At 46.1% G+C, this 15722-nt stretch overlaps 1 pseudogene; it reads left to right on the plus strand.

Annotated features, from left to right (window-relative positions):
• The first annotated feature begins 7075 nt into the window (after positions 1-7075).
• Positions 7076-13876, plus strand: LOC102530708 (zinc finger homeobox protein 2 pseudogene; annotated as a pseudogene).
• The last annotated feature ends 1846 nt before the right edge of the window (positions 13877-15722 follow it).

A 15722-nucleotide genomic window follows, 5' to 3' on the forward strand; every position in this document is an offset into this window, starting at 1 on the left:
GCAAAGGATTTAAAAGGCTGACAGGTACGTGAGACAAAGGGGTGCATTATATTTTCCAAATATGCAGTTCATGGAAGAAAAAAAAACAATGGTAGACAAGCCCACACCACTGTTAACTTTTTAAATGCATCAGCTCCACAGGAAAAGCAACTCCCAGGAAAACATCACCAGCGATAGTAACATTATTGTTTTTGTAAAGTCTCAGTCAGGGCTCTGAGCAATGAAACCAACCAAAACCCCCTCCCCCCTAGCAGGCCTCAGGGTGACATTAACAACCCAGCAAAACAGGCTGAAGGAGCCCACAATGCTACAAAGAACTACAAAGTTCAAGAGGGCAAGGTAAAAAAGGAACGGGATAGCAGTTGTGAGGCTCAGGGTTTCATAAGGGAAAACCTCATAGAAAAGACAGGCTAAGATGTCCACATTGTTCACAAATTCTGAATTAAGCATGACAGCTAATTACCTATATTCTTATAAAACAAAAAACTGGAAATACATGTTCAACCTGAAAATGATAGGATGCTTTGAAACTCTACAATCCTTTTATATTTTTTATTTCCTTTAGTAGAAAGTAAATTTTAAAGTTTGAATTAAATGTCATTAAAGTTCCTTTATAGAAGTCAGGTAATATTCTTCCAAAATCTCTCTAAAGATTTAATTTACATTAATACACTTTAATGCCCACAAAACTCTTCAAAGAAATCATTTTGAGAAGATAAGCATACAAATAAAAACGTGGGAGTGGGAAGGTTTTTCTTCTTACTTTTAAAACAAACTGCTATTCTCAATCTTTTTTTCCCTCCGTAATTTTATTTTATGCCAACCTGATAAACAATGGCTTTCTACAACCAGTCAAAATTTTACTACCAAATTTCAACATAAGTCCTAAATTTGGAACTGTACATTCAGCTTATCTCAGAAAAAGATTGATGAAAAATCCTGCCTATAACAATACCTTTTTCAAACTGTCTTTATCAAAACAGCAAATTCCTACAGATCAGGAGAAAGCACGATGTATAATTCCATCAGAATGAAATACTCTTGGGTTCCGAGCTGTATCTGATTAAATATTTCTGTGCTTTTGCAACTTATTTAAACTAATTTCTAGACATTATAAAGATAACTTTCACATTACCAATGAAAAAAAATTTAATTTCTATCCACACCATTAAAGTACTGTTCTTTGTAGGTAATTGATAAGAAACCTCTCTCAGTAATAATCAAGAAGCTGTTAGTATCAATTAAAAAAAAATTTTAGTGTCAAATATTTAATTGCAGCAACGGGCCAGACATTAATTCTACCTTTCCTCCCAACAAATGTTACAAAATTCCACCTGCAGGATATGTGATATCCTTTTAAAATGCAATTTAAGAAGCCATTTTTTTTTAGAAAAACTGTGGCTCCTCTATGAGAGAGAATTATAATGTAGACAGCAGCATTTTAGCCTTCCATTTTAAAAAATACAGTGTATAAAATAAGGGCCACGGAGCAGTCGGTGGGCAGAATGAGTCATCACCCAACTCAACACGTGCAGTGCTGTAAGCTTCCTCCTACCCGACCACACCCCCTTCATCAATGTACCCTGAGTCAGCAAACCTGACTATTTTGTCAGTTGTGAATTCTCACGATGCTTAAATGAGCTTATGCAAAATGGTGCAACACTTTCAGCACCAACACTTGTCATCAGAACATATGCTTTTCTATTGCAAAGTTAACTGATCTTCAAATCAATCTTCTCTGGATTCTTTCTTAATCACAGAAAGGTAGCAAACACTTTTGGTCCCCTTTTGCAAATAACAACTGCAAAATATGCTCAAATATAAAGGTTTTTATAAACCGTTCTCCACTTGCCAGAGCTTTTTTCTGAATGGTAATACTCAGGTGATTAAAACATGTCCTGCTCAAATCTAGCATATTTCCTAGATGACTACAATTACTGAATTTAGGACACTAACAAGCAATTTTACAAGTTTCACAAGGCAATTCTTATTAAGTGATGTAGAATGTACATGTGAAAGGACCATATGCTCCTTGGCACATGGCAAGCACTTCATAAACATGTTTGAACAATTACTCTTTAAAGAAATGTAAAGTTTCTCCCGCCCAACTAGAAATTATATTTCAAACATTAAAATCTGACATTTCTAAGAAACTCTAGATGCAGTTCCCGTTCAGGGCCCAGCCCTGTTTGGACTCTACATTCTTCTAGTCTGGTTACTCTTTCCATCTCAGTTTCCCAATGTTGAAAAGAGAGGATATGTCCAATTAGAACTTTAAAAAATAACAAGGCTAGAAGAAGAATCAAGCAATCAGAAAACCACTGAAGCTGTTTTCACTCCATTTTGTCTCCTGTTCATTTTTCTTGCTCTCAACAAATCATCTTGTATCCATTAAAAAAAAAAAGTTAATACGAAGATTGAGTTTTAGCATTTCTTGCATTGAAGGAAAGAACATGAATTTCGCTGCAAATGCAGCAGGCTTCTAATCCCACCTCACCAGCTTCCCTTTCCTGGACATTTTCCAATGAGCGAGCAAAAGAAAAAATAACAGGAAAGGAAGGAATCAGAAAGATCCTGCTTCACAGCGCCCCCACACAACACCGGAGCCAATCGAGTCTCACTAAGCCAGGGAACGAAAGGCGGCCGAGGCACCTTTCCTTTTCAAGGCGCCTCACCGAGTCAGGGGAAAATGCCCAGCGAAGCGGGGGCGCCCCCTGTTAGTGAACTGACAAAACAGGTTTTCGTTTGGGGGCTTTCACAGACCCCTGCCAAAGTCCCAGATGCAGCTCAAGCAAGGCTGCAGTAGAAGCGGGAAGGAAGTGAGGAATTCCGATTCGGACCAGTTTTCTGTACCTGATTCATGGCTAGACTCAGCCCGGGCGGAGGACCTCAGGGCTCTGAGCGGAGCCGGGGGAGCCGGAGACCCTACCCGGCCGGGGTCGGCGGAGGCCGTGTCGCCCGAGTGGGATGGGGGAGGAGACGTGGGAGCATTTGGAAAGGCAGCGTGCCAGGAAGGCGAGGCTCCGCGCCACCCCGGGCTCCCCGGCCGGGCCCGCCCTCCCGGCCACAGCCCCGCGTGCTCCGGCCCGGCCGGGATCCGAACCCGCAGAGCCGGGCGCAGGCGGCCTGCAAGGGGCGCGCCGGGTGGGAGGGGGCGTCCCGGGTCGGAGAGGCGCGCCGCCCGCTCCGCCGGCCCCATGTGGAGACCCCGGCCCGCCGGCCCGCGCGGGGACGCGCCGGCCAGGGCGCATAGGAATTCTAATTACAGTTAACAAGCTTAATTTATTATGAAACACTGCATAGAACAATTGAAGAATATATGTTCTTCTGAGGTCTGCATGGAACAATTTTCAATTGTTCATCTAACGATGCCTATGGTTACAGAAAGCCTTTTATATGGACGTTCCTATCATCATTATTCATAATAGCTTAAAACTCGATACACTCCAAATGTCATCTACAGGTAAAAGGACAAGAAAAGTGGTATATTCATACCATGGAATACTATTTAACAGTAAAAAACAGCAAATTATGGATACATGCATTAAAGAGATAAATCTGAGAAATGATATGCTGCTGAACAAAGCCATTCACAGAAGTCTGTATGTTGTATGATCACATTCACATAAAAGTTTTAGAAGAGACAAGACCATGTAGTACGAAAACAGATCAGTGGTTGCCTGACGCTGGGGGCAGGAGAAAGGACTGGCTGCAAATACACAGCGGGGAACATTTATGTGAGAAAGGACAGTCCGAAAAGGTGACATATTGTATGATTCTAACAACATGGTATTTCGGAAAAGGAAAGGGTGTGGTGACTGTGAGATCACTGTTACCAGGAACCCAGGGGCATGGAGGAGGGATGGACAGGGGAAGCACACGCAGGGCGTTTTAGGATAGGGGAACTATTCCTCATGAGATTGTTATGGGGATACGTGACATTATGCATTTTTCAAAATCCACAGAATTGTATAGCACAGATTGAACCTTAATGTATACTATGGATTTCAGTAAGTAATAATGTACTGATGTTGGTTCATTAATTGTAGCAAATGCAAGATAGGATAATAAGGGAAGTTGAGTGCAGGGTAAGGTGTTCAGTTTATGGGGGCTGAGTATATGGAACTCTGTACTAACTGCTCAGTTTTTCTGCAAATCTGAAACTGTACTAAAAAATAAATGCCCTAATTGTCCTCAGGTTTTTAGTTTTCTAATAACAACTACAAAATAAAAGATAATTTCAGATCTATCAGGCATCTTTATTCTCCCATGTCCAAAGAATAAACATACATATTTCCTTTCCACTACCACCAAGTCTGTCTTCTTTTCCTTCATAGCCAATATTCTTAAAATAATTGACTATATTCAGTGTTCCTATTTCCTTCTCTCTATGCCCTCTGATTCCACATGTTATTCTCAAAGAAGCCAACAATCTCTTTCCAATGGATATTTTTGAATGATAATCTCATTTTAACTTTTATGCAGCATTTTGAGTTTTCCCCAGTACTTTGAGGGATAACTAAAATAGAATAAAATGCCTAAAATGCAAATCCCTACCAATAGCATTTTAATTTTGTAGTCATGTAATCACAACTGTCCTAGTCAAGGTTTAGAACCTTTCCACCTCACCAGAATGCTGCCTCTTGTCCTTTTCCAACTAACCTCTTTTCCCAGAAGTCTGATTTCTATCACCATCAGTTTTGTCTGTTCTAGAACTTCATATAAATGGAGTCATATTGTATGTATTCTTTCATGTCTAGCTTCTTTCACACAACTATCACTTCTAAAGAGTCACTAATATGTTGGAAACTATTTGTAGTTTATTCCTTTTCACTATTTAGTAGTGTTCCATTGCTGCAATTTGTGTACCTGTTTTCCCGTTGATGAATATTTGGGTTGTTTCCAGTCTTTCATGAACTAAACTGCCTTAAGCATTCTAGTACAAACCTTTTTGTGACCATACACCCTCAGTTTGGGGGGGGTGTATGTTTTGGGGTGGCTATACTATTTTACACAGGCCCAGCAATATATGAGGTATCCTCACCAACACTTGATTTTGTAAATCTTTTATTTTTAATAAAACATGTTTTTTTAATATATAGGGGGTCTGTCATTATGGTTTCAATTTTTATTTCCCTGATGAAGAGTGATCTATGCACCTTCTGTACTTTTATTGACTTGACCAATTAGTTTCTGTTGCAAAATGCAGATTCACCTACATTATGTATTTAATTGGGTTTTTAATCTTTTTATTATCACTTAAGAATGAATTAGTATTCATTACAAATGAGTTATTTATTTACTCCATATATGAGTACTTTGTGAGAAAATATTGTAAATATTTTCTCCAAGTCTGTGGCTTATTTATTTAATTAATTATGCCTAATGATTAAAACATTTAGTTTTGCTAAAATCAATTTACCATTAACATTTTTATTTTTTGGGTTAGTGCTTTTTGTTTCCTGTCTAAATTATCCTTGCTTTCCCTGGAGTCATAACTTTTTGCCTTTATGTTTTCTTCTAGTGATTTGGCATTCATATTTGGATCTATTATAGGTCTCAAATTAATTTTCATACATGGTGTGAAGTACCTATAAAAGTTTTGGGTTTTATGGATATTCAGTTGCCCCAACACCAATTTTGGTAAGAATTTTTCTTTCCCTATTAAATTATATTGGCACTTTTGCAAAAAATATTAAGTGACTGTGTGCATGTAGATTTACACCATATTTTGTTCTATTGATCTATTTGTTTATCCTTAGGCCAATATAACACTGTCTTAATTATTCTAACATTGGAATAAGTTTCTAAATCTGGCTCTGTAAACTCTCCAATTTTCTTTCTTTATTCCTGGTACTACTCGCTGACTTGAACTCTACTTTAATACTAACATAGCTAAAGTGATGTTTTTTATGATTGTTTTTTCAATCCTTTTATTTCCAACTTCTCTGCATCCTTATTTTTAATGGTTTAATATCAGACTGGATTATAAAACAAGACCCAATTATCAGTTGTCTTGTTGGGTCTAATATTTAAGCCCAAGCTGACATTTGCTGCATTTTAAGTGGAATTTTTATTCTATCAATATTTATATGATTATTGATACAGCTGACTCATGTCTTACAACTTATTTTTGTTTGTCCTCTCTTTCCTTTGCTCCACATTTCATGGCTTCTTATGTATTATTTTTGTAGTATTCCATTGTATCTATTCTATCGGCCTTTTCATCGTGTGTTACTTTTTACTAGTGACTTACAGATTACCATATCCATCCTTAATTCACAGTGTACCTTGAATCAGTACTGTACCGCTTCACAAACAGGAGTCAATAACAAATCCCTGACTGGGTTGCCGTGATGATTAAATACGATATGTAAAAGCTGTTGGTGCACCGTCTGCACAGAAGTCGTCCCTTTTTCTCTGTGCGGAGGACTAGCTTCACTTCAGCTGCAGTCGACGAGTTGTCTTGGGATCAGCCTGTGCTCACAAAATCTGTTTGAAAGAGAACATCAAAAAGAAAAGGTTTGAATTTGGAAATTAACAGACCTGGGTTCAAATGCTAGTTCTGACATTCTCGAACTGGCCCTGAACAAATCACTAATCCCAGGGTATTTACCTGTAAAAGGAGGGTAACACAACCCTCAATTCTAGGCTTTTCTGGAGAGTAAAATTTATATACATACAATTATGCATGCATGTCTGTATGTGTGTGTACTTATATGCACACAGAAACGTACACATGTATATAAAGTGCTTAATAAGTATGAATTATCATTACCATTGCTATGAGTGCACCCTCAGGAACTACTCCATTTGGATATTTCTTTATGTCACCAGTGTGCAGGGCTTATTTTGATGACATTATTGACTGGAATGACAACCCTTGAGAACAACTTCCTAAAAGACACAAATTGGACAGACTGTCCTTTCCTATTTAGTCAATCCTAAACCACATCCCCTCTGAGGGATGCCACCCCCCCCCCGCTTCTCCTTTTATCCCCCCAAGAAGCAGCATGGTAGGGAGCACAGTGCAGAAGTCCTTTGTCTCAGGCTGCCCCTCCTCTACTGCGCGGCCATGGACAGGTCAGCAGAGGGAGCTCGCGGGCTGGGACCACTCCTTTCTCCTGCCTGTTCTGTCCTGAGGAACTCCTCTCCAGTACCGGTTGTCTCCTTTCATTTTTGGAGCCACTTTTTGGAGAACAGGAAAGAGACAAGGCCAGCCCTTGCTGCAGACAGAGAAAGTACTATATTCATGTTGCAGTGGAGGAGGCTCCAAAGTCACATGTCCCACCTTTGTACCCTGCCATGAAGTGGCTCTGAAGGCAGGTAGGCATATGCATTCATATGTCAAGCACCTGGGGAAAGTAAATAAACACAGTACACACTATAGAAAATTGGTCTGATTTACAGCAGCCTTGGATATCCACTTGCCTGAAAATATCACCTTTACCAGAACTAAATGCTGCCTAAAATTCCACCCTTAGAGAGTCAATCCTTTGGCTAAAATGGAGAGCATGCAAGTTCCCTGATAGGATGCAGAGGGGGAAGAAATAGCATATTACTATTAGTATTCACTCATATTCTAAGCAATTAGTTATTTTAAACCTTCTTTGAGTTTCCAAATAAACCTCAAACTCAGACCATTGATTTCAAAATTACAGGTTTGGGGAAGAAAGGCAATGTAACAAGAATATCACAACGGTGAGACCTTTGACATCTGTCAGATGAGACAGACTGCTAAAGGAAAAATGCCAGGCATCTGTCAGCTATATTTACAAAACTGGCCCCAGAGGGAAGGGAAAGTGAAGAGGATATGCTGCAAGAGTTTGTAATCACTAGAACATTGGAGGGGAGCTGGGGGACCAGGAAAGGAAAACTGTGAGAGGGTAAACTGGAGCCTTCTGGCCACTGTGGGATGATGGTACCACCCACCCTCCCTCTGAGCTGTGACCTTCCCAGAACCCTGTAATTTATACCATTTTAACAACAGTACCACATTTATATACCTCCCTCCAAGATGCAGGCTCCAAGGCAAATTCCAAGAACAGGGCAGTCATCAAAATGCATTCCAGGTGTCCACACGCAACTCTCTCTGATCAGAAGAACTCAGAGGGCAATTTACACCAGTAACAGCAGGAAGGAAGAAAGACATCCTAGACATTCTAGGAGTACTCCCTCCTCAAGTCACTCACTGCATTCCTTAGGGAAAAACATGAACAGAATGCCAGATCCACCGTTGATGATAAGAAGTGGGGTCTCCAATGGGCTAAAATTACGTCCTTAAATCTGTGAACCTTCTCTCGGAGAGCTTTGTGGGTGGCGTCCTATTCCTTGAGGCGACAGATTATTATGCTATGTTATTAGATTAGCATTTAGACCACTAATGTCGGTATATGGACATCTCTCACCTCTCTGGGTCAAACAACAGCTCTAAAGTCCCTTTCAGTCTCACAGTTTTTAACCCACCTGAGACTATTAACTCTTAGGAGTCCCCAGGCAAAACACATGCCCTACCCTCAGAACACAGATAACCTGCCCCAGCCCTCCACCAGGGGTCTTCCTTCTCTATTTTCTTTAGATTAATCTGTATTTGTACTTATAGCTATATTCATATGTATGGAGATAAATAAATAAATACATACATACATACATACATACATACATACATACATACATACATACATATAAAACTACATTCACATTTATACCTACATATAAATTCTTATTCCTATTTTCACGCTCACACCAGAATCATCAATTTACTTGCAGGGCCCATTTAACTCAGTATCTTTTTCTCTTCCCTGTTCCCAACATTTTATCCTTTCCTTAAAGGCAGGACAGTCTCTGCCCAAGGCTTAAACTGATAATTTTCTCTTTAGCAGAGGAAACTGGAGAGTCAGTTGCCTCACATGAGGTTAGCTGTTAAAGGGTTAGAAGTCCCCTTTTGATCGCAGGAGCTGATATCTTGCCACCTGCCACCTCCTGGGGACCACTAGATGAAAGTTTCGTTGGTAACTACTGTAGGGGCAACAGGATTTCATGGGAGATGAAATTATTTACCTGGGATACATCAATACCCTTGTCAAAAGGGCTTCATATAAATTCAACAAAGCAAAGTTGACTTTTTCATTCTGTTTCCTTTTCAAATCTCCTGTGCTCACAGCCAGCTTGACTTTGATAAAGATATAGAGGTGTGTGTATGAATGTGTGACTGTGTGCGTGTGACTGTGTGAGAGTGTGTGCCTGTGTATGCGTGTGTGAATGTGAGTGTGTAATTGTGTATGAAGGCAGAATACAGTGTCTGCTGTGTGTTTCTGAATGTGTGAGTAGATTTTTCTGGCCCAGAAATACATCTCAAATGTGCTGTTGCTGGTGTGGGAAGCCTTGGCTCCAGCCAGTGAATGAGGAGGAGGAGGAGGACGAGGAGGAGGTGGCAGCAGGGAGCAAGCGAGTGCCCAGGGTGAATCAATGGAAACCCCTTCACGAAGCCGGGAAAACACTTCAGCCAGGGCCAAATAGCATTGGTTATTTCCCTTCACTTCCCTCACTGCTGTGAATTTATTTATTTTTTTTCCATCTCCGACCCTGACACCCCAGAGTGAGGGCTGGAGGGAGGGAGGAGGACGGGAAAAAGGAATCAACATGTCGGAGAAGTCCCTTCCAAGAGCCACCCCTTCCCCTCCCCACATCGTGCTGCTTGGTGGCTGTGGTTTGACTCCCATCCCTGCTTCCAGCTGAGGTGGTCCTGGTTGTCACCCTGAAATGAACCCCCAGCTCTCCTCCATCTGCCACGGCCACCCTTAAGGCATCCTCGACCTCCGGCACCACCCCGTCCCGTAGGCACAATGCCCCGTCCCCGCCTCCGGACACCTCCTCCCCCAGCACCCCCTCAGACCCTGTCACCACAGATCCTGCTGCCCTCTCCATCTCTGAGAGCATGAGGGCCCCAGAGCTGGGGGCCAGCCCCTGGAGGCAGGCTGTGGCCTCATCCCACCAAAGGAGAAAGGGGGTGCCAAGAAGAGCCTGGCTGTGGGGGCTTCCCATCAAAGGACCTGAGGGTGGAAGAGGACAAGCAGCAGGAGGAAGGAGGAGGGCTCCCTCCTGTGGACCTCAGCGACCACTTATTCTTCACAGCTGGAGGTGAGGCCTGCCTGGAGGCCAAGCCGTCCCTGCCAGATGGCAGTGAACTCCTGTTACCAAAGGGCTTCCCCTGGGGTGAGGCAGGCATCAAAGAAGAGCCTAGCCCACCCCTCCTTCCCACCCACCCCCTGCACACCTCACTGCCCTTCACATCCAGCATGGCTTTGACCCAATCCAAGGCTATAGCTCTTCTGACCAAATTCTGTCCCACGATACCTCATCACCATCTCCAGCCACCTGTAAGGGAAGGGATGGAGCCTTCTGGAGCTACCAGCTGGTCCCATACCCACCTGGAGATCCCAAAGATGGCCCCATGGGGAGCAGGGGAGGAGACCCCAGGGTGCTCTTCTGGCTCTCCTCCTGTGCCACCTGGGTTTCAGGAGGCCCCAGGCCTTTGTGGGCCACACACAGTCTCATGGGGTGACACTAACCCCCGCTCAACACCAGGGCCTGCTGGGCAACCCAGCCGTATTCCGGGATGGGGTGAGGGCTACGTGGCCCTCCTAAGCTTTCTGGAACCAAGATCGCCTGCTCGTCCCCCTTTAGAAATACCTCTTAACGACAGCAGCCCTGGGAACATGGAGGTGAATGCAGCCCAGACCAAGGATGGTCCCCCTGAGGCCCTGTGGAAGAAGTCCTGGCCCTCAGCCCATCCTCCGCTCCAACCACCCCAGCCACCTGGGACCCCAGCCCAACCCAAGGCAAAGAATTGCCTACGGCAGCAGGCGAGGCAGGGCCAGACTGGTTCCCCCAGGGGCAAGAAGAGGATGGGGGCTCTGCCTCCACTCAACCAAAGCTCACTCACTTCCAAGGAAGGGGGCACTCTCCCTGCCCCTGTGGGCTCCCCCGAAGACCCTGGTGACCCACCCCAGCCCTCTCGCCTAGCCGACCACGATACCCCTGCCCTAACAACCTTCCAGGGCCTCAGTCTGTCCAGCCACGTCCTTGCTACGCTCATGCAACTCCTGCAAGACGCTCAAGTGTCCCAAGTGCAACTGGCACCACAAGTCCAGCAGACCCTGGAAGTGCCCATGCAGGAGAAGCAGCCTGAGGGCAGCAGACCCCAGCTGCTGCAGCGCTGCCCCCCCCCCACCTCCCCCGCGCCCAGGGAGGGAGCTGCAACCACGGCTACATGCCCCGCCGCTGAGGCGTCTGCAGCTACTCCACCTCCACCAAGGGCAGCCTCACATCCACACGCAGTCCGACTAGCGCCTGGCCCACCTGCAGGGCTTCCAGGTGGGCCTGGTGGGGGGCAGGAGAGCCCCCCAGAGGCAGTGCTCCCACCCTCCTCAGGACCAGGAGCCCAAAACCAAATACTCCTGGCAGTGCCAGGTGTGCAGCTATGACACCGACTCCCGCAACCTGCGCACCCACATGACCTCAGAGAAGCACATGCGGAACGTCCTCATGCCGCACCAGGGGCTGCCGCTGGGACTGCTGCCCGGGCTGGCAGGGCCAGGCGCCCGCCCCAGGCCGGGGCTGCGCCCACCCCCCTACCCCGGAACTCTTCCAGTATTTCAGACTGCAGGCCCTAGGGCAGCCTCAGGCTTCCTTGCCTGGCCCCGGACTGAGGCCAGATAAGCCCCTGGAAGCGCAACTGCTTCTCAACGGCTTCCACCACCTTGGAGCGCCTGCCTGCAAGGTCCCCACGCCTGCCCTGGCAGCTCCCCGCCCCCGGACGCCCACATGCCTCCAAGTCAGCTCCTAGGCTCCTTGTCTGATGGGCTGCCCACCTCGCTGCCCCCAGATGACAGCCCGTCCCTGAAGGTGTTCTGCTGCCTCGTGTGCCAGGCCTTCAGCACAGATGGCCTGGAGCTGCTGCTCTGCCCCTGCAGTGTGGGTGGGAGCCTCCCGGGGGCCGAGTGGAAGAAGGTGGCCGGTGACACCCACCGCTGCAAGCTCTGCTGCTGTGGCACCCAGCTATAGGCCAACTTACAGCTCCACCTGAAGGCCGACAAACACGCTCAGAAGTACCAGCTGGCGGCCCACCTGAGGGAGGGCGTGGGGCCATTGGCACCCCCTCCCCTGGCCCCTGAGAGATGGGGCTCCCTTTGGGTCTGTACACCCCCCCCCCTGCACCTGTGCTGCAACATCTGTGACTTTGAGTCCAACAGCAAGAAGATGCAGCTGCATGCCTGGGGTGCGGCCCATGAAGAAGACAGCCAGATCTGTAAGTTTCTGCTGGAGATGGAGGGGCAGCAGTGGGGGGCAGAGCTGGGGCTGTTCCGCGGCCTGCTGTGTGCCTGGGAGACGCCTCCCCGCCTGGCGGTGCTGCAGCCCCTGTGCCCACCGGGCCCACCGTGACGCCCAGGCCCAGCGGCGTCTGCAGCTGCTACTGAGCGGCCGAAGGGCCGGTGAGGGGTTCTCGGCTCTTCAGGGCATCCTGAGATTCAGCCATGGGCGGCTCCAGGTTCCTGGGAAGGCTCCCAGTATCCCCTCAGCTGAGCCACCCACCCCTGAGAAAGATGCCCAGAATAAGACCAAACAGTTGGCTTCTGAAGGAGCAGAGAACAAGACCACCCTTCTTGAGACAGCAGCAACCAGACCACGATGTTCTGCTGTCCCTACTGCAGTCTCCTGAGCCCGGAGCCCCACCAGGTGGGGCCTCACGCCCTCTCCCGGCAGGCAGTGCGGCCCGGGCACCGCTGCCCGGTGCGCCGGCCCGCCCTCCGCTTCCACCTCCGCCGCCTGCCCAGCGTGCTGCCCGAGCGTGTGGGGAAGCTGCTGCTGGTGGCCACAACTGTAGAAATGACCTTGACAACCGAAGGGCTGCCTGGGCCCACTCTCAGCCCTCAGGGTGATGGCCCTGAGCCTCCCGCTCCTGGGCCAGAGCCCACGCCCAGCAGAAACCAAGCAGCAGAAGGCCCTCGCCTGACCCCGAAGCCAGTCCTGATCCTCTTCGTGTGCCTCCCCCGCCCTCAGCCGAGGCCCCCAACAAGCCCACGGGAAGCCGAGGCCAGCCCCCTTCTCCAGCCCGTTCTCCCGCCCCATCTCCAGCCCCTCTGCCTGAGGCCCAAGCTGACGAAGTGGCTCCTCCACCCACCATGGCTGAGGAGGAAGAGGAGGCTGGCGGGGAGCCCCTCCTCTTCCTCTTGCCACCCTCTGACCTATGGGAGGAGCACCAGCTTTGCCCGGGACAAGTTTCTCGACCCTGCCCGGCCCTGTAAGTGCACTGTGTATAAGGAGTCCTTCACAAAGAACATCCTCCTGGTCCATTATAACCAGGTCTCCCACCTGCACAAGATGAGGAAGGCTGTCATTGACCCCCTCCAGCCCTGCCGGGGGAGAAGCCGGGGGAGAAGCCGGCACTGCGCCCACCACCGCCGCGGCCACAGACAGGCCCTTTAAGTGCACGGTCTGCCGGCTCTCCTGCAACCAGAGCTCCACCCTGGAGATCCACATGCGCTCCGTGCTGCACCAGACTCGCTCGAGGGGAGCCAAGGCTGACGCCAAGGCTGAGGTGCCAGAGCATGGCCTGGAAGAGCCCAGGGAAGGTGAGACTCGGGGGAAGGTGGGCACTGAGAAGAAGGGCCCTGACCCTGGGGGCTTCATGTCTGGATTACCCTTCCTGTCCCCTCCCAAAAATTATTTTAAAAAGAAAAAATGTGTGCTGTTGCTCCCTTCTGCTCTAACCAGCCAGGCGATGTTCTCCTGTCAATCACCACCAATGTACACACGCAAAGAAAATATTTACTTTCCAAGGGATTGCTGGCAAAGGAAGGTCATGAGAGGCTAGTGCTGGTTTGTACCCTTTTATGGCATCATAATACAAGGTCATATCATGAAAGATCCTTGAAGCCTTAAACTACGTCTTTAAATGGGACCACTTGTTACATAGCCTGAAGTTACAGGACATTAGCTGATGATACCTGCCCGAGTCCTGTTTTGTTTTGTTTTGTTTTGTTGAGAATAAAAAGGGAAAGGTAATTTATGTTATGTTTCCTTCACTTTGTCTAAGTTCTTTCACCTAACTCTCCCTTTTGAAAATGTTCATATTCCTACTGCCACCTTAATCTAAGCCCATTTATCCACCTGACTCTTTGCTAGTCCCTCTTTCTTCCAGCTTCCCTCTAATTGAACGCATGATAACATAATGTTCTAAAATAGCACTGAGTCCCCACAGAACAACATACATTCTCCTTTGCCTAAAATTGAAGGGACTCCACAATCCAGGCCCAAGACCACTCACCGAGCTTTACCTGTCAGTACAGAAGTGACCCTCAGCTTGGCTGCATGTGAGAGTCATCTGGGGGCTCCAGCCTAGAGCAAGTATATCAGAATATCTACAGGAGATGGGGGGACCAACCATCCCCCTCTTCCAAAGACTGAAGGGCTTTCTGGGATGCAGAATGTTCAGTGCTGACATTGAGAATGGGCAAACGGGTAAGTTTGGGGGACCCAAGCCCTCCATCAGAATGTTTCCCTGTTGTTTCTGAGGATCATCAAAAGGACATTTGCTTGCTCCCTATGTTCAACCAGCTTCTTAACCACCATCATCAGTTGACTCTGCCCTAAACTGCTCTTTTCTCCGAGTCTCCTGCACGTAGTTCATCTTCTCACAACAGTGTTCTCTCTCTTCCTGGGTTCACTGCAGGGTTTCACCACAGTTAATAACAGAGCATTAAGGCCCTAAACTTTCTATCTGATGCTCTTCTTTGCTGTCAAATTCCTTCCGTAGGAAAGATAAAAACCCTTGCCCTCCAACACCAACAGAGAATCAAAAACCCTCCCCATGTGTAGAGGTTCAGATTTCATCATGGAGAAGTCCTTTATAAAAAGAACACTTAACATTCCAGTTGAAGGATTCATTCTTGGCATCAATCCACCATTTAGAATCTTGATTATGAAAAATGAATAAAATATTTGTTCTGTATTGAATGACCATACAGTTATTCCAGGAACTATTTCCAGAACAAAAAGATACATTTCAAAGCGATTTGCTTTCTTTATCCACAGAAACTATTAGAAAAATTTAAATTTCGTCTTCCTTTAAAAAATTTTTTTTTAATTCAGTGTTTTTTTTAATTGAGGTATAGTTATTTTACAATGCTGTGTCAATTTCTGGTGTAGAGCACAATTTTTCAGTCATATATGAATATACATATATTCATTTTCATATTCCTTTTCACCATAAGAAAGAATATTGAAGATATTGAATGTATTTCCCTAAATTAAGTCTTCTTGAAAAGTCTATTTCTAAATACTTCAATACAAATACTTGCTCTATATGAATATGAATATATATATTTCTATTATAAATATATGTGGTTTTTGCCATCTCTTTCCATATAGTGGACATAATAGAGATTGCATGAGTATATGTAATTTTGTGTTTTCTCCCCATTTTTTTCCTACTCCACTTTTCCCCATTTATTTTGCCAGGTTTCCAACTAACTCTCTCAGCTATGAGAGGACACAAAACAATGCAAGAGAACAAAATAAATTAACTTTTCAATCTCAAATTTCAAATATATATTTGAAACTTACCAAAAAAATCTGAACTGTGCATACTTTTAAAAACTGAAGTATAGTCGCTTTGCAATGTTGTAAAAAAAATGTAAATTTCAGGTGTACAGCATACT

The sequence above is a fragment of the Vicugna pacos genome, chromosome 24 (genome assembly GCF_048564905.1).
Source record: "Vicugna pacos chromosome 24, VicPac4, whole genome shotgun sequence".
NCBI classification, from domain to species: Eukaryota; Metazoa; Chordata; class Mammalia; order Artiodactyla; family Camelidae; genus Vicugna; species Vicugna pacos.